The sequence below is a fragment of the Miscanthus floridulus genome, chromosome 13, assembly GCF_019320115.1.
Source record: "Miscanthus floridulus cultivar M001 chromosome 13, ASM1932011v1, whole genome shotgun sequence".
NCBI classification, from domain to species: domain Eukaryota; kingdom Viridiplantae; phylum Streptophyta; class Magnoliopsida; order Poales; family Poaceae; genus Miscanthus; species Miscanthus floridulus.
Window position 1 is genome coordinate 3,183,014 of NC_089592.1, and position 25,743 is coordinate 3,208,756.

General features: G+C 45.9%; 1 pseudogene; it reads left to right on the forward strand.

The window, feature by feature from the left end:
- The first annotated feature begins 18,391 nt into the window (after positions 1-18,391).
- LOC136500985 (F-box/kelch-repeat protein At1g22040-like) lies at positions 18,392-21,147 on the forward strand (annotated as a pseudogene).
- Positions 21,148-25,743: the final 4,596 nt, after the last annotated feature.

The following is a 25,743-nucleotide window of genomic DNA, read 5'->3' on the forward strand; positions in this document are numbered from 1 at the left end:
CAGAGAGGGGTTGACTCGTCTCTAGCTTTGGCTTCTCAACACCCTGATGCAGCAGACAATGTTTGATATTTAGGACCTCCTTCTATCAGAGATGGAGGATACTATAGCTGAGGGCTTCAAGGGCCGCATGCAGCTTCCATATGCACATTGGATCACATTTCTCATTCTCAAGAGTTGCAGGTTAGGACACCTGAGATAGTTGCAGAGTATAGAGGTGCCACCACAGAGTTTCCAGCTTATAACATGGCACAGAGGATCAGGCATAGCACACCACAGGCACCCACTCAGCCTCGCCGTCATCCAGATGTACCAGAGTCTGCAGCTCAGCAGGATGAGATTATCAGAGGCATAGCCGCTACTGAGGAGGAGCAGCTTGAGGCTCAGCAGGAGAGGAGTGAGTCTAGTGACAGTTCAGATGATGACTACCTACCTATTCCCCATATGCCTCCACGAAGACATGATGTAGAGGCCGGCAGTTCTAGCTCTGCTCCACCTACACTGCAGACCGGCCCCGCTTTGATTGCTATCCTTGAGCGGATGCAATAGGATCAGGCTAGACAGGCTCAGGAGACCGCTGCCAACTTTGCACAGTTTCAGGCTCGTTAGGACGAGTTCCAGCGACAGCAGTAGGTCCTCTAGCAGCAGCAGCAGCAGATGCATCAGCAACAGTTACTCATGCAGCAGCAGCTTTTGGGATTCATGCAGCATGTAGTGACAGCCATTGGGGCACCACAGCCACAGCCTTCGCCCTAGATTAGTCAGCCTGCTACCACTATGACGACTCCAGCAGTATAGCCCAGTGGGCTTCAGAGTCAGGGACAGCCTCTAGCTCAGTTTGCTTCTCCCATAGTATAGGTGTCCTAGTGGTTATCCTCGCCAGTGGTAGCCCCGCAGTTCACACCACTTGAGACGGGCTTCACACCGGATCAGTCATCTTTGCTATTTGTACCTGACACGTCAGTCTCCAGGAGTCTTGGAGCATCTTTCAGCGAGTTGATAGGGATGCCTACACCGCTGCATATGTATGCCCTAGGTCCTTCTACAGTAGCTCCCGTCGCCATGACTACTCAGAGGCTCCCTTTGTCTGTCGCATCTTTAGATCCTACAATAGATATACTAGCAGCATCACATGCAGCACCTGCCCCAGCTCAGACCTAGACCGCTTCAGCGACGCTTCCAGCCACAGAGGGTCAGTTAGTCCAGAGCTCAGGGTCAGATGATGATGGCGCCTAGTTCCAGCTTGCTCCTCGTACTTCAGCGCCCGACTCGTCCGCTGCAGCCCCACTGACTGACCCTTAGGTTTTGGTGTTTGACGCCAAAGGGGGAGAGGGTTCGAGTATGTAGACTCAGGGGGAGCAACCTTTAGGGGGAGTCTAGTTAGCTATTAGCCTATTATATACTTTTGGAGTTTTATTTGTGTGATACACTATCACTATTATGCATTCGTGTGTTTACTTTCATGCATACTATTATATCTACGTGATAGTGATATCTACGTGATAGTGATATCTACGTGATTGTGATACATGACATGTGTGCTCTCTACTTTGAATTCATTGATATGTCATATCACTTGTGTTATGCTCATTTGTTTTTGCTTCTGCGTTTTTACTCCGATGCAAATGAGCTTTTTTACTTGTACTCATGCTTATTTCATATCTTTTGAGTACACTATGTTGGCTTGGGTCATATAAGCTTGCCTAACTATTTTGTTCTTATTGACAAAAGCTTATATGAACCAAGCATGTCAAAAACCTCACTCTTTCACATATTCGAGGTGCTATTGTCATCAATCACCAAAAAGGGGGAGATTGAAAGCATCTAGGCCCCTAGTTGGGTTTCGGTGATTAATGACAATACAAGATTACTATGACTAACGTGTGTTTTGCAGAGGTAATTAAGTTAGGTCATGATAATGGAGATTGATTGGGCGATCATGGATGTCATACCCCTATGATAGAAATCATTTTGGTTTTCAAAGGATGGACGACAAGGTTAAGGATGACTAGTTCTAAGTGTCGATTGGAGTTGGAGAGACACTTAGAGTAGTTTAGGACTTTGTTTTTCCTTTGGCCGTACTATTAAGGGGGGTATGGACGGGTAGCTTGACCTAGATGAGTCTAGTGAGTTAGGTGTGGTGCACACTTGTTAAAACTAGCACTAGGTAGCTCCACAACAGCCCTATGATCCTATGGAGCAAACTTCATTCACATATGATCGAGAGTTGGAAGTGAATGGAGGGTCAAATACTGACCGGACGCTGGCTCCGGTGTGACCGGACGCTGGCCGTAGGGTCCGGTCAGTTCATTTGACCGAGGAGATTGCGTCTGGTGTGACCGGACGCTGAGGACCAGCGTCCGGTCGACTCCAGTAAGGTTCTAGAGAAGGGAATCTATGACCGGACGCGTCCGGTCAATACTGACCGGACCCTAAGGGTTCAGCGTCCGGTCGAGTACAGTAAGCATCCAGTGAGGGTTTAATGCGACCGGACACGTCCGGTCAGTGGTGACCAGACCCTGCCAGCGTCCGGTCAACACTTCAACACTGGTGTGCGGGTTGAACTGACCGGAGCATCCGGTCAACATGACCGGAGCGTCCGGTCACCCCGCAGAGGCTCATAACGGTTCGTTTTTCAGGCTGTCTTATAAATAGAAGCTCTACTCATGTGTGGAGTCACTTTTGCTCATTCCAACAGCTGAGAAACACGTTTGTGAGTGCCAAGAAGAGAAAGGTCCTAGTGAGGTGATTGAGATATGAGAATCCAAGAGAGTAGCCTCATTAGTGAATTAAGAGTAGCAAAGTGTGCATCCACCGTTCTTATTAGGCTTCGCGTGGTCAAGTGAGAGTTCGTGCTTGTTACTCTTGGTGATCGCCATCACCTAGATGGCTTGGTGGTGATTGGGAGCTTGGTGATCACCCGGCGGAGCTTGTGGGTGATCCAACTCAAGTTGTGAGCGGTTGTGGGTGATTCACCGCGACGGAGTGTCGAAGAATCAACCCGTAGAGAGCACTTGATCCTTGCGCGGATCAAGGGGGAGCTATACCCTTGCGCGGGTGCTCCAACGAGGACTAGTGGGGAGTGGCGACTCTCCGATACCTCGGCAAAACATCGCCGTGTTCCTCTCTCTCCATTTACTTTGAGCATCTACTTTGAGCAATTCAATACTTGTTCTTACATTCATAGAGTTGCCATGCTAGAGTAAGTTTGGAACATATGTTGCAAGTTTTTTGTGCGTTAGATTATTAGAAACACTTTTCTAGGCACAAGGGGTTAATTGGGCTAACCGTAGGATTTAATTATTGCAAGAAAATTTAGAATTAGCCCAATTCACCCCCCCTCTTGGACATCTTGATCCTTTCAAGCCCTACCAATCTAGTTAGTGTAAATAGAAAAACGATTCTTGTGTGCTCTCCACCAGAATCTATGTGCATTTTGGCTATTTGGCTAAGGAGGAGTGATTCTTATGGAGAATCTGCTTCAAGAAGCCATACCAAACGGACCCTCGATCTCTATCAAAATCACTTGCTTCCCTACCAAAATTACTTCTTCAAAGAACCAAGGTTGAGAATTGTGGAGCTAGTTTTGCTCTGGTTTTGCACGTCGAAAAGAGGAGACTGAAAGCCCGAGTTTGGTTTTGGTAATTAAGTGTCAATCATGTGGACTAATGCTTTCATTGAGTATGATTGGTTAGTGTCCACTTGATGGTGATGAACAAGGCATATGAGGTGATGGAGATGGACATCATGATCACACAAGTGCAAAGGTTCATCATTTGATGAGAAGACGAAGCAAAAGCGAGCCACGGGGCAAAGGTATATGATTTGCTTTTGCCAACCAAGGTGCAGCAAAAGTGCACGGTTGGATTTAGCATAGATGGTCGTACTATAAAGAGGAGAAATCTTTAATTGCAATTGTCATCTAGTGCCACTACGTGTGAGTCTCATGTGCATATGCATAAGTGCTAAGTGATGTGACGAGGTGCATAAGAAACCGTTTAAAATGTTGGTGGAAAGCTAGCTCAGTTGCCAAACTTGTTTTGGATTTTTGGGGAGGAGTTAGCATTTGAAAAAGGGTGAAGAAATAGAAAAAGAAAAAGGCCGCTGCAGTGCCAAGATTTTCCGAGCACACGGCAATTTTTTCGAACAAGGCCTCCTGTTGGCGCAGGGCAACCGGCCCGTTTTTTCCGAGCCCATGGCCTAAATACCGAACAGGCTCATCAGAACATGTATGAATCGGAGCCATGTTGCCATGATGCCTTACCACAAGCTTTTTTCTTTGGTTGCCAACTTGCCTTGGAACTGTTGTGATCCCCAGACTTGGTGTGTTTTTCCTTATTGACTCCTGTTGTCACTTGCGTGATGTTGATATCTGTCTATCCATCGATTGTCAACAATAACTGCAAACAAAAAAAAAATGCAGAAAGCGTATCATGACTATGATGTTGGCAAGTGCTCCCTCGGTCCTAAAATAAAAACACTTCTTATGATGTTGGCAAGTGCTCCCTCAGTCCTAAAATAAAAACACTTCTAGAATGTGTTAGGAGAGATTGTCGTTACTCCGTCTGTCCCCAAAAGAACGGACAGTTGTTTGACTCCACGTGATGTTAGATTTTCATTTTTTAACACAGAGAGTGTAAAATTACATATATACTCCTATCAAAGGAGTAGGGGCATGTAATAATTGTGCTTTGAAAATAGAGAAAATAATAAAATCAACTAATACTAGGTGGCCCATGACCTAAAAGTGTAGTTATTATGGAATAAATTTTGAATGTTATAAATGCACTTATTTTCGGATACATCAATTTTAAAATTTATTCCAAATGTTTCACGTGCTAGGTTAGACGATGGTTAATTGGTTATATATATATCCAGATCGATCCTTAGAAAGATATTTAAGCAATCGGCCAACCCATCCAAATTACTCCCTCGGTTCTGAGAAGTCAAACATTTTTAACTTTGACCAATTATATATAAAAAAAGATTACTATTTATAATGCATAATTAGTATCATTAGATAAATTGCGGAGTATATTTTCATAATAAATTCATCTAGTGATACAAATATTGCTAATATTTTCTATAAAGCTAGTTAAACTTGAAAAAGTTTGATCAACACGCATCATATAGCGTCATTCTTTCCGGGACGGAGGGAATATTTACAAGAGCTCTCGATCGCAAACGCAAATAACAAGGTAATGAGCTAACTTGTTGCAATTAAAAGAACAAAACTTATAGCCAGATCTTATCAGAACTTTTGTTTGAGACTAGCTAGACTACGTTGGCATTATTAATGATTTTGGCCAACAGCTGAGACGATCTAACTTGCTACACACGCCGAGCTAACTTGGATATTACTCCCTCAGTCCCTGAAAAAATGTAATTCTAGCACAATATCATGTTTTGATACCTTAAGTTTGACCAATTATAGATAAACAATATCAATATTTATAATATCAAATAAATATCATTAGATTCATTACGAAATGTATTTTTATAATAAATTAATTTGGAGCCATAAATATAAATAATATTCACTCGAGACTTGGTCAAATATAAGCTCCTTTAACTGAAAGCAATACGTAGTTGCATTCATTTTGGGACAGCGGGGTAATTAAGAACTGTATGTTTGGGAGTAGCTGGCTGGACTACCATTGAAGGATGAGAAATTTATGCGCTGTTTGGTGGAGCTTCGATCGGCTCTTGCTTGGTTTTTTTATACACCGTGGTAAGAAGTTGTGTTTGTATCTTTCCTCACAAAATAAATTAGAAACTAATAAAGCTATTGTTTTTCTTTTTGTTTCACTGGCTCTGCCTCCTCCGTGCATTGTAGTAAAGAGTCAGAGTCGTTTGGAGCCGTGTCAGATAAGCCCTTAATAAGATACGAATTCTAGGTATAAATCTACACGAATACTTATCTAGATGTATACCTATTTCTCAGAAAAAAATTCATACTTAGAACTCCATTCGTTTCGGAACGAAGTGGATATTCTCGAGAGGCCTGGCTCCATCTATCATCACTTGGCGTAGAACTTGGATAGGATAATTAATTAAATCAGTGGAGTGCGTGCTACTTGGGATGCAGGATGATTGATAGACAACATCTTGATGATTCGATTGAGATGGACGGGTGAAAGCAACATGCCACTGTCTGTTTGCGAGCCCACGACTCAACTGTGGCCAATGCTCTCTCTGTCCCAAGAATACATGATGTTTTTGACTTTTAGACATCGTCTTATTCAAATTTTTTATATAAATATTATTTATTTTGTTATGACTTATTTTATCATTAGAGATATTTTAATAATGACTTATTTATTTTATTATTTAAAAAAACTGAATATGGTCAAACATGATATCTAAGAGTCAAAAACGTCATCTATTTTGGGACAGAAATAGTACTGACCATATGCACGATTCTATGCAACACATCCCGCTGGAATTTAGACCCTCTAGTAATGTCATACAAAATATCTTAAGAATTGTGTCTTAATCACTTTTTTATCTGACAAAATTTATAGAAAAGACCAGTAATAAATAATTTATAACATCAAACAAGTATCATTAGATGTGCCACGAAACATATTTTTTAGAAATATTGATACTTTTCCCTATAAAAAATAATTAAATTTAGAACAACTCTAGAATCTAATTTATTTTGAGATAGAGGGAGGTACGTAGTAGCTCTGACACTAATGTTTGTGTATATTCATACTGACAGAGATTCAGGCTACATTATTTGAGATACCGATGGCTCTCTTAAAAGTAGTAAAAAAAATCTGAATTCATTTGGACGTGGCGCTTAGTGCCAGAAGTTGCAACCTCTTCTTTTAAAATCATTACACCTATTCTTTTAAAATGGCTATGCTTGCACTTGGTTCGCGTTAGAGGCTTATGTCACTAAGATGACGATTTACATATGTATAATGGTCTGCCTAATGTATGCCTCCGTGGCTTGGCTACTTTCTAGAATCCAGGTAAGCATGTATTATTGGTGAACATCGAAAGCAGAATTCCTTCCAGCTCGTCACCTCATACTGCTTCCCGTCCAATTTCCTTTTTCTTTCCACAAATACGAAACTAGGCAAAATAAATGTAGAAAATAGAACAGAGCGAAACATAAATTGTTCTGATCCTTTTTCATCCCTGGCGGTCTCATTCTTTTTTGGAAACCATCAGCTTCTGTGACGGTCCTGCTCTGGGTTGGCCGCTTGGGGGCGGTGGCGCAGGGTGCTGGGGCGGCGGGGGACGGCGGCGCTAGGGCAGAGGGCGGCGCGGGAGAGGCAGGCACAGGGCAGGGGGCGGCGGCTTGAGGACTGGAGAGAAGACCGAGGCTTAGAAGAGAAGGAAAGGGGATAACGAGCCGTTGCTCTTCTTCTTTCTGCTTAAGATTGAAATGTTACATCGCTCCTCTATTTATAGTCCTGGGAGACTTAGCCCCTAAGCAATCTAAACTTATCCTCCAAAAACTAGGGAAATGGTCCTTTATAGATTTGGACTGCTTTCATTACAGGTAAAACTATTTTATTTCCTAATAAACTCGATTCTATTCCGTAAGCAAATTCTCTACTTATTTTTCTGTTTTTTCCTACACTTTTCTTTTTTCTCGGGATGTTCCCGGATATCGGGAGATTCGCGATGGCGGCGGCACTGCCCCCTGGCCGTGCACCTCTCAAGTCGGGCGCCGAGCGGCCCCTGTGACCAGCTAGGGCTCGGTCCTAGGCCTCGCCTGGACCGTTTGGCCCGACTTTGTGGCCTTGATTTTGGCGCATGCCATAGCCCCCCCTTCTCCACTCGGCGCGTCCTCGCGTCAAATCCTTTCCTGGTTACTGATGTTGCCCGGGGAAGAGAGCTTCTCCAGAATTCACTGCCTGTATGCTGAAGGTGAGGCACTTCAGCTTGATCTCCGTGTTGGTGGCATCACCGCGAGTGTTGTTGATGATAGGCTTGTCGTGGAGTTGGAGATGACTGATGTAGGCCTGTAGCCGACGATGAAGTGGTAGTATGTCCCAGTGGTCGATGTTGGTTCATGTTCGTCTTGGGCGACTTTGAGAATGGGACGGCAAATGCTAACGTAGGCATAGAATACCTACATGGGACATTTGGTTTTCTCGTAGCCTTGTACGTGGATGCTGGCGAAGATTGCGTCCCTGGGCTCATACTGGGGCAGCGACCCATGTGGATGTCCTGAGTTGCCATGCTTGTCGATGTAGATGTACGCCACTATTGTTGGTGGAGTGCCAGATCCTACGAGGATGGGGGTGTCCAACTTGTCCGGTGACGCTGATGGTGGTTCCAGGTAATAGAAGTACTTATAGGTTTTGGCAATGATCTCTTGGTCGAGTGACCAAGCCGGTGCTACTATGCTGCCCATGGTGATGGTGATGACGCCTGTTGTTGCTCAAGTGGCGCTGTGATGATGGTGTCTGGTGTTGGACCCTTGACATCTTTAGCGACTTTGATGATCGGATGGCAGCCTTCCAAGTTATGATGTGTGTCAATGTAGACGTTTTCCGCGAAGGGGAGTGTGGAAGTAGCTAGAGCATGGACGCCTTTTATGTGGAGGTGCTGGTTCGTCATTCGCCCAAAGGAAATGAGGGTGTTCAGCCAGTTCGACCAAGGTGGAGATGTTGTTGGGAGGTAGAAGCGCTTGTTGAAGTTGATGATGATCCCTTGGTCAAGGGGTCCAGACGGTGCTGCGGTACCTCTCATGGTGGTTGGAGAAGGTGTTTCTTGATGGTGGTGCCTGTAGCTGCTGAAGTGGCCCCATGGCTCCCGCTTGTATTTTTGTAGCTTTTTGGAGGTGTAGTGATGGATGTATATGGGGCTGATGGCGGTGCATGCTGTCTTGATGTAGATGATGGTGTGGTTGACCTATCTGGAATCCATCTCCATGGTGCCGAAGTTCTAGTAGATCAGATGCAGTGTGTCCACCCATGCAGTGTCGGTAGTGCCATCTGTGTTGCCGTTCAGGGCTACCAAAATAAGCTCATATATGCCTGTAGCTTATTGTCAAGCATCATGTAGTATGGTAGCCTCCCATCATCGTAGTTTGGCGCTGAGATGTTCGGTGGAGTGGGCTCCATGGTGTTGTCGACAAGGATCTCGCTGACCTTTTGGCAGGATGTCGATGTTGTCGCTGGTGACGCAGAGGCCCGTAGATGTATCTTTGTTGGGCGTATCCCGCTTCTCCTCTGCTGGGTCAATCGGGATTCTCTGTGCCATGGTGCCGTTGGTGGAAGCTAGGGTTTGATGCCCCTTGTTGTGATAGTTGGCGACGATGGTTCCATGTCTGATCTCCTTTCCCCCAGGATTGGTGGAGTTGTTGGCCTTGGTCTGGAGGGTCGGGTATGCTCCTGTTGTTGCGGGCGATGTTGTTGAGTTGTTGCAGTTGCCACTGGAGTAGGAGTTGGTGCCGAGGAGATTCCATTTGAAGGCAGTTTTGGATATGCTATCGGTTGGGAAAGCAGAGAGCCTGGTGTTGTTGGTGGCTGGGGTATGGGCGCCTTGGGTGGCGCTTCCTCCAGTTTGGCGATCAATAGCTTGTTCTTCACCTGCTCCTCAATCTTCGGAATTCCGATCAATTTGGAGCGTTGCATCTGCTCCTGGACAGAAGCTCGCCCAGCTGTCTCCATTGCACACTTGGTTTCCTCCTCGAGTTCCTTGGTTGATGAGGACATGACCTCCATAGATACAACCATGCTTGGAGAGTCGTATAGAGTCCAAGGAGATCAGCAAGGGTGTCCAAAACGAGAAGGAGGCCCAAAGTTTATCCGATTCGAGTCACTAAGGTGGAGGCTCAAATTAAATTTGAGTCCACCTCGAAATCCAGGAGCAGCACCGAGTAAAATCAATGCCCAGGGCGCATATGGACTCCGTTTACGACGATCCAGATATGTTTGGAAATATAATTTGATAAGCTAACCAATGGCTTTAGTTTGATATCAAAATTCATTCCGAGTCAACGAAAATCATCGAAACAACTCAGCGTCCAGAATCTGCCAGGGTGCTGCGACACCGTCTATTGGTTTGTTGGGCCGTGTATCGTATTAGAGCTCATTATGGGGCGCGTCCAGCGGGGGTGATGCTCAGAACTCTAAAATTAGCCGTAGTCGCTCTCGTTAGGGTTCGGGTTTTGTTGCATTCTCGTTTTTCTCGTGAAACATACATTGTTTGTTGCAACTATATCGCCAAGATCGCTTGCTGTGAACCAGGGCCCCCTGTTCTTGATCTTTTTTGCCTGTGGTGAATAGTCCTTTCGAATAAAGACTTGAACTTCTCTTCAGATTCATAAGCTTCATATTTACTTGCAATTTCAGATTGCGTTTATCCGTTCTTGCTTGTATTCTCGATTCGCTTGCAGAAAAGCCTTCTCGGCGAGGTCAATCGCGTTGTGCGTGGTTGATAACCAACAGAGCAGTGGTGTAACGGTTGTGGGGGTCCGAATCAGACTTGGTTCGAAGCCTAGATCGTGAACGTCGAGTTCTCCGACAATCGAAGTTATCATACCTATCGAAAAATCGGTCTTGTCTACATCAAGTGATATCAAAGCCCTAATTGCCCGTTAGGTATATCTTTGTTTTCGCCTTTATAGATCGTTACTGTTTTTGCAGTACCTAGAGTCTAAAAAAAGCCAAATAAAAAATTATACATCGCTATATATCTCTAGTCCTATAGCCTCATTGTGCCATTGCAATATTTTTAATTTCAGTTTGCTTTATTGAACGGTCGTCCCTCGTATGTCATCGTGTTCATTGGTTTAATGAGTCTTGGTCTAGTGTTCGTCTCCTTTGCTAGTTGAACAAATATATATATATATCTTAGTGGGAAAGTTAATTTTTGGCGGGTCTGGTTTGGCCAATAGATCGGTTTGGTGTTTAATTCGGCCGACCAGATTTACTACACGTGTGTTTTACCATCTACACAAGTTGCTATTGTGTGCGTAGAAGTTCAAGACTCCAAATTTCTTGTGATTGATTCTCGGTAGTAGATCAAAAAAAAAAGAAAGGGAAAGTTTGTCGCCCTTTATAACACGTCAGAGTAAAAATCAACAAGGTGTTTTGTTTCTGAAGTTGCTTTGCTCATGTGTCCAGCCACATATATTATGCAATTTTTATCTTTTCACATGATAGTTACATATTAGTGTCATTTGCGGCAATTTCTATTTAAAAAATAACAAAAGAAAAAGGCAAAATGCAAAACAAAGAGCCGCACAAGAAAAAAAATCAGAAAATAACAAAAGGCAGACGTGCAAAAAAAAAAGAAGCCACACCAAAACAAAGAAAGAAAAAAAAATAGAATTGCTTGCGTCCTTTTGAGTCTTTGTGCTGAGTTGTATTATTGTTTGCCTGAACTAAGTCTAGGACGAGCTTAGGCCGGTGACATGGACTAGCTTGGGACTACTTTTCAATCTTGCAATTTCTGAATTAAATTATTGTTATTCCTTGCTACTATATTATGCATGTTTAAGCTCCACTTTCTTTTGACCAAGTACAGGTTCGTCTTACAACTGTTACACTCTAAAAGTGCATTTGCCAGGGTTTTGGTGTATTGATGGCATCCAAATTAGGGACTAATGAGCATCTATGAGATATACATTGCAGCTTTAGTTCCGTGAAAGAATTAAGGAGATGTTTTTTAGATGAAATGGTGTCCCTCAATCCTTGAAGTATAAAAGATGAACGAACTCAAATGCTCTCCAAAGTATTTATTTTATGTTTTGAATTTAGGTTTGTCGTACTATAAAGAGGGATGCAAGTTTAGGTGGTCTAAGGAAGATAGAGTGCTCAAGTATAATATTAATTAAAATCTAAAGAGAGAGACACTCTAGCACTTCATGAACACTTAGATATACCTTTTTCTTGGATTTTGGTAGTCGGAAGTTCCGACAGCCGGAAGTCCCAGTGCTTGCAGACTTAATCGCCTGCGTGCTCAGCCTATCGGAAGTCCCGATGCATGTCGGAAGTCCCGACTGCCGAAAGTCCCGGCAGCCGTCGGGAGTTCCGACGTATGTTGTGTTCGACCTTTTCCCCTGACCATATTGCTAGCCGTACGAAAACTAGGCGTCGGAAGTTCCGGCGATCTGTGTCGGAACTTCCGACGTAGATCTGAACGGTTGGAGTTTGCCTTAGAGTATAAATACCTCTCTCATCTCTTCTAACCGTGACCCACTCACTCATTGCGACCTAACTTCATCCAAAACAGCTTCCAAGCATTCAAGGCTCCCCTCTCTTCTCCCCTTTGCTCCCAACTTTGATTCCTCTAAGGATTTGAGTGAAGAGAGAGTGAATTGAGTGAGAGAATCATCTAAGCAAGCTTGAGCACTTGATTTCTTCATCAAGCCGGTTGGATTTGCATTTGTTGCTCTTGGGGCTTTGCCTCTAGCTGGCTAGGCATCGCCCAAGAGCTTTCATCTTGTGGAAGAGCTTTGGGAAGTTTGTATTACCCTTGATTTCTAGTGAATAAACTCAAGTACCATTGTGGTTTCCTTGAGTGAGGCAAGGAGGTAAAAGATACTCCGACCTTAGTGGTCACCTCGACAACGAGGACGTAGGAGCTCCTTTGTGGGGTTGCCGAACCTCGGGATAAATACTTATCTCCCGTGTGCTTGTTGTTGTTGTGATTTGCTCGAAAATACTTGTATTTAGTTGTCTCCCTCTCCCTCTAGCCATTTCTTAGGGTATGGACTCGATCTACGGAATGGTGGTATTTCGACGTCAAGGGAAGTGACCCTACATCCTCATCTTACCACTAGGAAGTGGGGTTGTAAGAAAATTCACTATCAAAGTTCAATTAACACTGCTTAGTAGTTTCACGTAGGAGTCGGAACTCCCAGCTAGTTTGCATCGGAACTTCCGGCCGTCGAAAGTTCCATCCCAAACTGTCAGGACTTTCGACAGTTGCTAACAAATTGGACTTTAGTTTGTGTTGTAAATTTTTAGATACGCCTATTCACCCCCCCCTCTAGGCATTGTAAGATCCTTTCAATTGGTTACAAAGCAAGGTCCTCATACTTAGCGCTTCACCGCATGAGAAGAAACAATATCAAAGACTGATAAGATGAAGGCCGATGCAACCAAGCTTGCCAAGCAGATTGCAAGAGAGTTGATGTCTGAGCAAACAAGGTTTTTCTAAGAAGAAATGAAGAAGATGCAAGATGAGATGAACAAGATGAAGGAAGAATTGAGCAAGAAGGTGGATGATGCATTGAGTGGCAATAATGATGGTAACACAAGTGACATTGGAGGCGACAAGGAAAATAGTCAAGGAAAAGGAATCTATTCTAGTACTGGTTTTGACTATGGACAACTCACCAAAGGTCCCGCCATACATTTTCCCACCATGAATCAAGGCAAGCCACCTCACTTTGATGGGACAAGATATACGGATTGGGCTTACAAAATGAAGATGCATCTTATTGCCGCAAGACTTTGGGAGATTGTGGAAGTTGGTGTGCTCATTCCCACTAACAAGGATAGAGAGATAACTCCAGAAGAAGCTTACAATCTCCATCAAAATGCACAAGTTGTGTCCTTCCTTGTCTCAAGCTTAAGTCAAGATGAGTTCAACAAAGTTAATGGAGTTGAAAGTGCCAAGGTAATTTGGGATATCTTGAAAGTATCTTTTGAAGGAGATAGTAGTGTGAGGAAAGGCAACATTGAGCTAATCCAACATGAATTGGAAAGGTTTGTGTTCTTGTAATGTGAGACAACACAAGCTATGTTTGATAGGCTCATGACATTGGTCAATCGTATAAGAGCTCTTGGGAGCAAAGAATGGGATGACAATAGAGTTGCTAGAAAGATGTTGAGAACATATAGAGCCAAGAACAACATGCTTGCTTCTATGATCATGGAAAGACCCGATTATGATGAGATGACACCATAAGAACTTCTTGCAAAGATCAAGCATCATGAGTGTCTAGATGAGGATGCTATCAATGCTCATAATCAAAATCCTAGTGCATTGGGATACAACAAGAGTGCATCCCTAAATGCTACTCAACAACATGAAAACAAAAGCTTAAGTCAAGAGAAGAAGAACAAAGTGAAGAATGATTCCTCAAGTGAAGAAGAAGAGTCCGATGAAGAGGTGGCTCTAGTAATTAGAAACCTTAGAAGATTCATGAAGAAGAAGAGCAACTGGAAGACCTATGGTGATGATAAGAAGAGGTTCAAGAAAAGGTTTTGCTATGGTTGTGGTGATATTGGTCATTTTATTGCCGATTGTCCAAAAGAGAAGAAGAAAGGCAAGTACAACAAGAATGATGACAAAGAAGAACAAAAAGAAGAATAGGGGTGAAACTCATATTGGTGAAGAATGGGAGTCAAATGATGATAGTAATGACTCAAGTGATGAAGAGAAGAAAGAGAAGAAGAAAGGAGTCACAAACATTGCTATCCACGATTCTTCATCATCAACTACACTCTTCTCCAACATGGCTTCATCACCAAAGCTCTTCCCCAACCTAGCTTCATCACCAAGGCTCTTCTCTAACCTCATCGACAATGACTACTACACTCCAACTTGTCTTATGGCTAAGGAGGAGAAGGTACATGACTCACCCACTCCTGCTACTAATGAATATGATAGTTGTGATGAGAACATGGAAGAAATTGAAGAAAGCATGATAAGATAATTTGGTAAAAAGGGCTACACTAAAATAAAGACACTAGTGAAAAAATTAGAGAAGAGGAATAGATGCTTAGAGATGCAAGGAGATATAATCACTCAAGAGAGGGATAAAAACCTTGCTCTTGAAGCATCTATTGCCGAGGAAAGAATGAAGGTTGAGAAGTTAATCGTAGAATTGTCTTTAGCCAATGACACCATTGGGAGATTGACTAAAGAACATTCCTCTATTAATGATCAAATAGCTAGCCTAAAAATGAGAAAAGTGTATCTCAAGAATGCCTTACACACATGGAACAAAAGTACCAAGATCTTGAGCTAAACTTCAACACTCTTTGGACTAGCACTTCAATTTCTTCAAAGGCAACCGATGACTCTAATGTCTCCACTAGCAATGGTTGTAAAAGATGTTATAAAATTGATGCAAAAACATATGTAACTAACCTTGTTGAGATAGAGAAGAAAGACAAGGACATTCATAGGTTGAAGATGATTGTGAAGAATGGTTGCAAATGTCAAACTAAATCCGACAAGACAATATACAAGTCATCAAAGCACCCATTAATCAAGGATGACATTAGCTACAATAGGTATGATGGTAAGGCCAATGAAAGGAACATAATCAATGGTGTACCTTGTGTAAAGTTCAACAAAGGGGTTGCTCTTGATGAGCTCATGTGCAAGGCAAACAACATCTACATTCCCAAGATTGCACCCATAAGTGACAAGACAAGCAAGTTGAAGCAAGTGGAGGTCCCCAAGCAACAAACACCTACTCCAAGAAGCTATGCTAGTGACTATGTTTGTTGTTGGGGCAAGGATGGCAAGATAGTTGTAAGATATGTTGGTGCCCAAAAGAGAGATTATGAGGAGTGTTTGGGTGCCAAAGTATTATGTGACTAACCCCATAGGACCCAAATCTATTTGGGTACCTAAAACAAGAACTTGATTCGTTTTGTAGGACAATTCCTTCGGTGGAACAAGTTGGATGTTGGATAGTGGATGCACCAATCATATAACCGGAGAGAAGAATATGTTCACATCCTTCCAACCAAGTCATGACCTAAGTGAGAACATTGTGTTTGGTGACAATGGAAAAGGAGAAGTTCTAGGTTTGGTGTCGACTAAATATGCTCGACAGTCCACCGAGGGGGATCCCCACGATGGTAGATTAATCGGAGGGATGCGTGAGATGAAGAACAAGAAGGCAACAGAGACACAAGAGTTAGATAGGTTTGGGCTGTCAGCATGATGTAATACCCTACTCCTGTGGTCTGTTGGTTTGTATTGGCTACCATATGATATTGCGTGTCATCAGATGCCTTAGGCTAAGTCTAGGATCCATATGGGGATGAATGAGATGCCATCTAGAGGACCCTTGCCCCTCCTTATATGCTCTGGAGGGGTAGAATTATAAAGAAAGTATCCTATTTGGTATTATACAATATCTAATAAATCACATCTTCTTGTGGCCTTGCGGTGCACGCCGACCAGTGCCGAGCACCACACGCCTTGATCTTGTGGACTAGGCCACCTCTGATGGTGCAGACCATGTCTTGTCCTTATCCCCCAAAGCTAGTCCCCGAGCGCCTTGTATCCGCTTGGCGACGCCGTCTTGATCAAGTCCGAGCAATTTAACACGAAACCGATCAGTTTTGCTGACGACCTAGGCGGTGAAAGTCGAAGCCAACCTGTTAAACTAGTGACCTAGATGGTAAAAGTCGAAGCCGACTAGTTAAACTGGTGACCTTGGCGGTGAAAGTTGAAGCCGACCAGTTAAACTGGTGACCTGGACGGTGAAAGTCGAAGCCAACTAGTTAAACTGGTGACCTGGACGGTGAAAGTCGAAGCCGACCAGTTAAACTAGTGACCTGAGTGGTGAAAATAGGAGCCGACCAGTTTAACAGGTTAATCAATCTCAAACTTGGCCAAGTAAGGCTTGCCAAAAGGATGTAAGGGGCTCAAGATAAAAATTGAAAAAATCTCCAGGCGAAGTGTAGCCACTTAGACTCCGTTTGCGAGGAATCATCCATGACTTAGTCAATAAGGAGGGTAAATCAAGAAAAGAGCACTACATTCACCGCCAGGCGAAGTGTAGCCACTTAGTCCCTGAGCCTACTGAAAGATGAAGAAATAAATCTTGTAGCAGGGTCAAAGAAAATAAGCCTGAAAGCTTGCCAATGTCATCTATCATGTGCGTATCAAGACCCCAGACGTGCTGCCCAAAATTAGCACGCTGATCCAAATAGCATGGAGTAACTTGATAGCACACCAATGAGACGTAGAAAGATCCGACCACCAAGAGAGTCTCCAGCTTAGCTAGCGACGCTTGCACGAAGAATCCAAACACCGAGGAGTCCCCAGCGTAGCTGGCGAGCCCCCAGCGTAGCGAACGATGAAGCGACGAACAATCCGAGCGTCGAGGAGTCCCCAGCTTAGCTGGCAATGAACCGACAAACAGTTCGACCAGTTGGTTGATGAAGAATCGAGCATCGAGCAGCCCAATCAACTGGTCGGCGACGAAGTGAGCGCCGAACAGTCCGACCAGCTGGTTGACGATGAAGGTCATGAACCTAGCGGTCCGACCAGTTGATCGGTGGAGAAGTCCGAGTACCAGGTGGTCCGACCACCTGGACGATGATCCTACAATACAAATATGTAGAACGGGTAGTACATGATGTAAAAATAAAATATATGACCACCTGGACGAAGCGCTTATAAAGAATTTTTCCATTGTAGATTAGTACATGCTTATATGTTCTCTTTTTAAGAGCCTGTCTAAGCAGCTTTGTATTGCCCATGCCCTTAGACTATCTTCAACGACTGTGACCTAAAATACAAGGGCCTCGTTTGGCTTACCTTATAATCCAGCTTATTCGGCTTCTTTTTTCAGCCAAAACAGTGTTTTCTCTCACAACAATTTAGTCAGAACAGTGTTTTTCAGCCAAATTCAGCCAAGCGAACGGGGCCAAGATCCATTCGTTCTTTGGGTAGCGCTACAGGCAAAGGGTTCAATACCCATTTTTGGTCTTCTCCATCAACACGACCTAAAAGACAATCCTTTCTATAAATAGGTCTCTAGGAGAGAAGATACTCAGATTTGGGTTTGTCTCTCCTGGCACCCAAAATGGATCTTCCGTATAGGTACTCTGTTAGAGGCTATAGATATTCTGTTGGAGACCTATTTTAGGTTTTGAGTGCCGCAATGGGTCTCGTGCTGGAGATAGCCTTATGAGCGGAACAGCTCCAGCCTCGAGTGCAATTTGGCAGCGATGGCGTCCTTTTCTCGTGCCGCTGGCCTACCCACGCGATAAATAATACTCCCATTCGTTCCAAATTATAAGTCGCTTTGACTTTTTTGATTCATCTATTTGGCCATGTATCTAGACATATTATTATATTTAGATGCATAACAAAATGAATATAAAAAAAGTTAAAGCGACTTATAATTTGAAAGTGAGAGAACAGTGTTTTCTTTTAGTGCCATTATAAAAGTTTGGATTTCCATAGGTGTCGAATTTTTTAGGCTCACGCAACTCCCATCAAATTCTAATAGATTTTTTAATTTTGAAAATACATTCTAATATTTAAATCAAATTCTAATAGTTTTTTTATTTTAAAAATACATTATACTCAATATTTAATTTAACGGTTCGACCGTCCTGACACATGGAACCCATTAGTTAAAATGTCTAAAATGCCCCCCCCCCCCCCCCCCCCCCCCCCCCCCCCGCTCCAAACCCTATTCTCACTTCGCCAAATTCCCGAATCCTGTGACGGCGTGACCGCCTTCCCCTCCCGACGCTTCCCAGTTCGGCAAATTCCCGACTCTTTCCCAGTTCGGCAAATTCCCGACTCCAATTTGTTCCCCACTCCCGGTGGCGAGCTCCTGGCTTCCTGGGCGGCAGGGCGACTGGGCGAGAGCGGGGGGGTGTGCCGGCACGGGGCGGCCGGAGCTCTTTGGCAGGCGACGGCCCCGGGGCTTCCGGCGGCGGCTGCTGCAGCCGCTGCACCTGGGCGGCTCGCCGGCGACGGCGGAGCTGTACTTTAGCTCCACAATGGGATTGCTAAATTGGTTAGCTCTTCCTTCACGTATATGATTTTATTTTTATTTTTTCCCAACAGCTCGTAGTGGATATTTTGGCTCCATTTCGATTTTTGGATAAGGAAGCAGGACCTTAAGGCAGATTCTATTTCCTCCGTTTCAAACACCATGTGGTGCCAGCCAGCAAACATAGGGCTTGGATCCCTTTGGGATTCCTTTGAAAAGCCACCGATCCAAGCATGGCCGCTGTTTTTATTTGGATATTTCCTGGGGTATTTGGCGATGCTTTCGAGTTACGGTGAACTGTCCTTTGTATTTTGAGATTTGGAACCAAAGAATTATATTGTTCTTGTCATGATGTTTGGTTCCTTTAATTGTTATATATGTAGGTTTTCCTATCTTTTCTTCCATTTTTACTGCCTAAATTATGCCTTTGCCCACTGGTTTGCTGGTTATTTACTCTATTTATTAAATTTCTCTAGATACAGGTAGCCAAGAAGACATCAAATGGGGGCGTTCTTGAGCTCCGCCGCAAGCAAGGAGCAGCACCAGCAGTGGGAGCACGACGAAGCTCCGCGACCAGATTCCTCCAAGAAGATGCGGCTCTCGACCTCTCTCTGCAGCCACGGCCACCCGAGGCTGATCCCGGGGCTCCCGGATGAGATATCTCTGCAAATCCTCGCGAGGATGCCGCGGATGGGGTACCTCAAGGCCAAGATGGTCTCCCGGAGCTGGAAGGTGGCGATAACTGGCGCAGAGCTGTACCGGCTGAGGAAGGACCTCGGCGTGGCCGAAGAGTGGCTGTACATACTGATGAAGACGGCAGATGATCAGAAGCTGGTTTGGCATGCTTTTGATCCGGTTAGCAACCAATGGCAGAGGCTGCCACTCATGCCTGGGATCAGTCATAGCAGAGGAGAGTGCAGGAGTGGCCGCGTCTATGGGTTGGGCTTGGGGGATCTGGTGAGCGCTGGCATAAGTATCTTTGACGTTATCAGAGGCTGGCTTGGTCAGAGGGAATTGTTAGGCAGTATACCATTCTGTGGCTGTGCCGGCGCTGCTGATGGCTGCCTCTATGTTTTGGGTGGGTTCTCTAGAGCTTCCACGATGAAATGCGTGTGGAGGTATGATCCATCTGTCAATTCATGGCAGGAGGTGAGCCCGATGAGCACAGGGCGTGCCTTTTGCAAGACTAGCCTGTTGAACAACAAGCTGTATGTTGTTGGTGGTATCATCCAAGGCAAGAATGGGTTGGCTCCGCTAAAATCCGCTGAAGTGTTTGACCCTGCAACTGGGGTTTGGTGCCAGATATGTTATTCTCCAAATCGCAAGCTCTGCCGACGGCCTTAGCTGATCTACTGAAGCCTATTGCTACCGAAGTGACCTCATACAGAGGGAAGCAGGAAGCTATATGTTTCTCAGAGCTTTTATTCCTGGCCCTTCGCTGTTGATGTTGGTGGAGAGATCTTTGATCCGGAGACAAATTCATGGGAACAAATGCCTACGGGCATGGGTGAAGGTTGGCCTGCAAGGCAGGTTGGAACGAAATTGAGCACTGTTATAGATGGCAATCTGTATGCCTTGGAGCCAGCAACTTCTTCTAGCAGTTCTAAGATAAAGATGTACGATGCTCAAGAGGATACTTGGAAGGTTGCTGTAAGCCAGGCACGTGTTGGGACCTTTGACGAGTCAGACAGTCCTTACTTGCTTGTTGGATTTCTTGGAAAGCTCCATTTGATAATCAAGGATCTGGGTTGCAAAATCAATGTCATGCAAATGGACTCTCTGAAGCTAATGGATTCGCCAGTCCTTCTGGCTGGCACAGCATGCCGAGTCCCAGATGTCTCCTTGGAGCAGGCAGATGTTTGGAAAGCCATCACGTCGAAGAGTATCAGAGCTGCTGAACTTGTCAGCTGTCAGTTTCTCAGCATTTTGAGTTTTTAAGGTTGAGTTTCTCTGGATCTTTGTACTTCCCTCCGTTTTCATGTACTTGTCACCGAACTTTTACTGTAGCAACTTTGGCCATGCGATTTTTAGATACATCAAGTTTTCACATATATGATTCTTCATTTTACGTACTTGATTAATGTTATATACTTTGAAGTATCTAAGATTTTTTAGGAGAAAAAACCGGCTGGTCAAATCTGCTACAGTAGGTTGGTGACGAGTAAAACCGAGGGAAGTATAAGTTTGTGTAGTACATATGTTTCTGCCGCGCATCTAATTTGTCAGGTATCTTTTTGTGGTTTCAACCTGAAGAACAGATAATCTCTGGCTTTTGCTACAAATGTGTCAATGAACTGCAGAAATTATTTCTGTCAGCAATTTACATATGTGGGTGCAATCTGGGTAATTCAGTTTTGTAATTGTTTTGCAATCTGGGTACATATGTGCGAACCAAAGAGACATGTGTTTGCTCCATCCAGTGATGCATTCCAGGACCTGCTGATCTTTACTCCCAAAAAAAAAAGGTTTTGGTCAGTCAACTTGAAATAAAGTATGTTTTGTTCCTGACTTGTGTTCAGTCTTGGATCTGTACATATGTTCTTTGCTCGCATTTCTTTCTTTGGCTTGACATGGCAGCACATCAGAGTTCCACATCACAGCATTGTTACGGCATCTTAGGAACAAGCGGTGCTAGTATGAATCAGATCCATGTTATCATGATGCCTTACCACAAGTTCTCTTTTTTCTTTGGTTGCCGGCCGGCTTCCTTGGAACGGTTGCTGGTCAGAAAATGTGAGGCTCTAGCCATTGTGATCCACAGATTTGGCGTGTTTTTTTTCTTCTTCTTATTGACGCCTGCTGTCACTTGCGCTATGTTGATATCTGTCTATCTGTCGATTGTTTTTAGAAAGGACGGCAAAAAGCTTTGCCGCGATTTCTATTAGACGAAAAAAGAAAAAGAAAAAAGACAAATGCCCGCCCAGTTTTTTGAGCGAAAACTGGGTCAAAAACCATACAAATCAGGAGAGTGTACCACTCATCCTAGCAACTTTGGTACAACAGCTGAACAACTATCACAACTCGTCCCACTACTTCATCCAACTTGATCAAAACGACCCAACTAAACAACTCAACTATCAACTAACAAGGACCCAAGAAGACAACGTCCTGCTGAGCGACACCAAACAGCAAGGAACAATCGCGAAACTGGAATGCCTAGCCATGCCCCCAAGGAGGAACCGACGCTAAAAGCGTCGACATGGTAGCCCGCTAAGGAAGGTTTTCACCTGCAACATCCAGTACGGTAGGAGAAGAGGTAGGAAATGACGCCTTCAAGAAGGGAACGACGTCCGCAAACGTCGTCGTCCACGCTTTCGCCCCCACCTCCACACCATCGCCGCCAGAGGCCCAACCCTACCAGAAGGCAGGGTGCGGCGCCTAGACGCCGCTGCAAGGGACGCTGACCAGGAGAAGCGTCGGGGAACCCGCGGGAGAGTCCCCCCACCGCAACCGGCAACGCCGGCCAGCAGCAGGCAGAACCGGCCAGCTCCACCATGAAAACCAGCCTGGGGAAGGGGAAAGGCAGATGGCTCGGAGAAGAGGGTCGGGATCAGAAGAAGCCCAGTCGCCCATCCCACCAACGTCCCCACCCCCTGCCGAGCCGGCCCCGCAACAACCACGCTGTGCAACACCTCCTGCAGCCTCCGCGCCGAACTACCGCCATCACGCCCGACCCCCAGCCCTCCGTGGATCTCGGCCAAACCACATCACTGGCACCGGGCGAGGAAGACACAAGATGCCGCAATGGGAGCGCCAAGCACCAAGCGCCTGCAGCCCTAGGCACCGGCGCCGTTCCTAGCACCCAGGCTGGAGCCGCTGCCGCGGACGCATGGGCTCCCCGCCGGATCTGGCAAAGAACCACCGGATCCAGCTAGCAGGCCACCGGATCCGGCCCTGAGCCGCCGGATCGAGAGGCACCGGCCCCACGGCACCACCACCGTCGACAAGCTGCACCAGAGTAGCTCCGGCCCAAGGACCGCCAGGTCCATCAACGGAGGCGGCGGATCTGCGACCTCACCCTGGCCTGGCACCGCCAGCCGTGCCACCACGGCACTGCGGGCACGCCAACACCAGGCCGCCGCCAGCCAGCGCCACCATGGCGCCGCTGGAGCAAACCCAGCCAAGCCACGGCCGGCCACACCACCACGGCGTCGCTGACGAAGCCACACCACCACCGCCTCCGCACCCACGGCGCCGATGGCCAACCACCGCCTCCGCGCGCACTGTACCGACGGCCAGGGCCACATCGCAGCGCTGTACATCTGGACGGATGCCAGCCCGACCGCCGCACCACCGCGCCTTCCCTTGCCACCTCCGGCGCCCTGCCCAAGCGCAGCCTGAGCAAGGGAGGGGACAGGAGGAGAGCACCCAGGCAGCCCCGACCGCCGACCACACGACCACCGCGTTCCAGCCGCCGGAAGATGTGGGCAGGCGAGCTCGGCAGCCACCAGATCTGGCCACCGACGACCGGATCCGGCCGACTAGCACGTGGATCCGCCCTCTCTGCCGCAGGAATGGCCACGCCAGCCACCGTCGGATGGGGCCTCGACGTTCGCAACAGCACCACTGGAGAGGGAAAAGCGTAGGGGAAGAAGGGGGGAAGGGGAAGAAGGCCCCGCCGCCGCCGACACCCAGTGGTGCGCTCAAGCGGCGGCGAGGCTTGCGGAGCGGTGAGGGAGGGGCTACGGCGGGGGCGATGGGGTTCCGCCCGAGCCGCCCCAGGGAGCGACGTGGGGGAAGGGAAGTCTCTTAGTTTGTCATCTGTCGATTGTCAATAATAACCGCAAACAACAAAAATTATGGAAACCGTCTCATGATTATGATGTTGGCAAGTAGCACTATTCGCATCTACTACGTAGATGAACTTTGGCTATGTGCTAGTCTGCTAGAAGTACTCCGGTTACGTGGACTTTAGATGATTTGGATTGTGAGGCCTTTCGAACTCTCCAACTTGGTACGAACATGTCACGCATGGCCTCCTCGGTGAAGGTCTAAAAGTCGAATATTACCGACAAACACAACTTGGTACGAACAAACATGCATGCACTTGGTACGAACAAACATGCATGCACACGACTATATATGCAGCTCAGTAGAGAAGACTACGGCCTCGTTTGGCAGGGCTTCACTTCACCAGTGAAGTCATTTTTATTTGGCTTCAGCTCCACGAACAGTTCCACCGGTGGAGCTGAAGCGGTTTTGGTAAACCGTTTGGCAAAATGGCTTCCCTGTAAGAGCATGTTTTTAGGGGCCTGGAGGAGGAGCCGGGAGAAGCCACTTTTTTTTAGCTCCATCCCACCCCAAATCACTGTGAGAGCATGTTTTTAGGGGCTTCACAAGTGAAGCTATTTTACTTTACCCCATTTGGTAGAAAACGGCTCCTGAAGCCGGTGGAGAAGCCCTGTCAAACGGAACCTACATATGCATGCCTTTGGTACCGAATCGTGCATAGGCGTACAATAACTAGACGTCACACATATATATAATAATATAATCATAACTTAATAATACAGGTTCGAATTCATGGGTCTTGTAGATCCTGAGAACGATCATGGCGGTTCATCCATGCACATGGATTCGAGGCTTCAGTTGCGCGGGCCACCCTCCTCCTTAACAACGGAGGAAGCGCACATTAGCGGATTTGACGCTGGGCTTCAGAAAAAACGGCTGGTCAAATCTCATCCAAGGAAGCTCATCCTCAACCTTTGGATCAAACCGACTCAAACCAACGGCGTGGGAGGCCTCCTGGGGGTGCCACACCACCCATCACGTGGATCAATGACGTGGCAGGTCACATGGGGCGTCCGACGACACCACATGGCGTTAAGTGACCCCAACATGTGGGCCCAAGGCGGCTTGCCACATCCACTTGCCTTCTATGCACATATTTTGTGTATTTTTGTGAAAATTTCCTGCATTCAAATATATTTCAAAGTACAAGTGGAGCTAGGTAAAATATAAAGTAATTTTAGCACATGTGATGATGATTTACCTTGCTTTTGGGTGCAATGTTGATGGTCTAACTAGGTGTTAGTGACCATCAACACCTTGCTCGCGAAGATCTATGGATCAAATCAAAGTTTTCAAAGGTCTAATATGTCGATTGCAGAGGTTGGGCGGGATGGGGAGAGGGACAAATTGAGAGGGAGGAGCGAGAAATGGAAGAATGCTCGGGTAGGGAAAGATGGAAGTAGCTTTTTGAATCCATGGCCGGTGCCATGGTCTGAAGCGCCGAGCTCGGCGCCGAGATCTGTGATGCCGATCTATCTGCCACGTAGGATACACATCACCAGGCCCACTGTCTCGTGGCAATCACCTCAGCGCCATGACTCATGGCGCCGAGACGTGTTAGCTCGGCGCAACATGTCACGCACCAACTCTCAGGGTCCAAATTCCGGTTTAGGTCGCCTCGAGGTGTAAACTTGAATATTTTAAAAACGGACCAAATTAAAAAAAATTAGGTATTTGTGGAAGGGAACTTGTGGACGGGGATTTTTGGGCGATGTGGCTCGCTAGTGGCCACAGGAGGGATATCTCGGCGACGTGGATAGACTGGCTGATTTTGGGGCGTCGCAGAGCACCTTCGCTTTGTAGGGGGAGATGCAAATGGCACTCTACTGTTTTTTTTTAACAATGTTGTTGGAAAAATCGTCTACTGAAACATTAGTGTTGGGTTAAGGTAGTCCCTACCACCCGTCCAATTGAGTTCAAGATGTCTCTCTGATTGTGCTCATTCGATGGAGGTATTATCTGATCTACTGCGAAATCGGCTGCTCCTTGCAGGATTTCTTCAAGGCCCACGAGATCATCTTCAGGGGCTTGGACAGCTAGGGGCTTGGAAAGGCTTTTTTTTTTCCCTTTTTCCAAACGAGATTGAACTCAGCTTTTAGGCCCTGTTTGGTTGGGCTTTTGACTTTGGCTTTTGGCCCCAAAAGCCAAAAGCCCAACCAAAGGGGCTGCTTTTGGAGGGTGCTTTTTCAGAAGCAGCTGCTTTTTCGTAGTTCATTTTTGAAAGCTGGTTTGACCCTGCTTTTGGCTTTTGGCTTTCTGCTTTTCGAAAT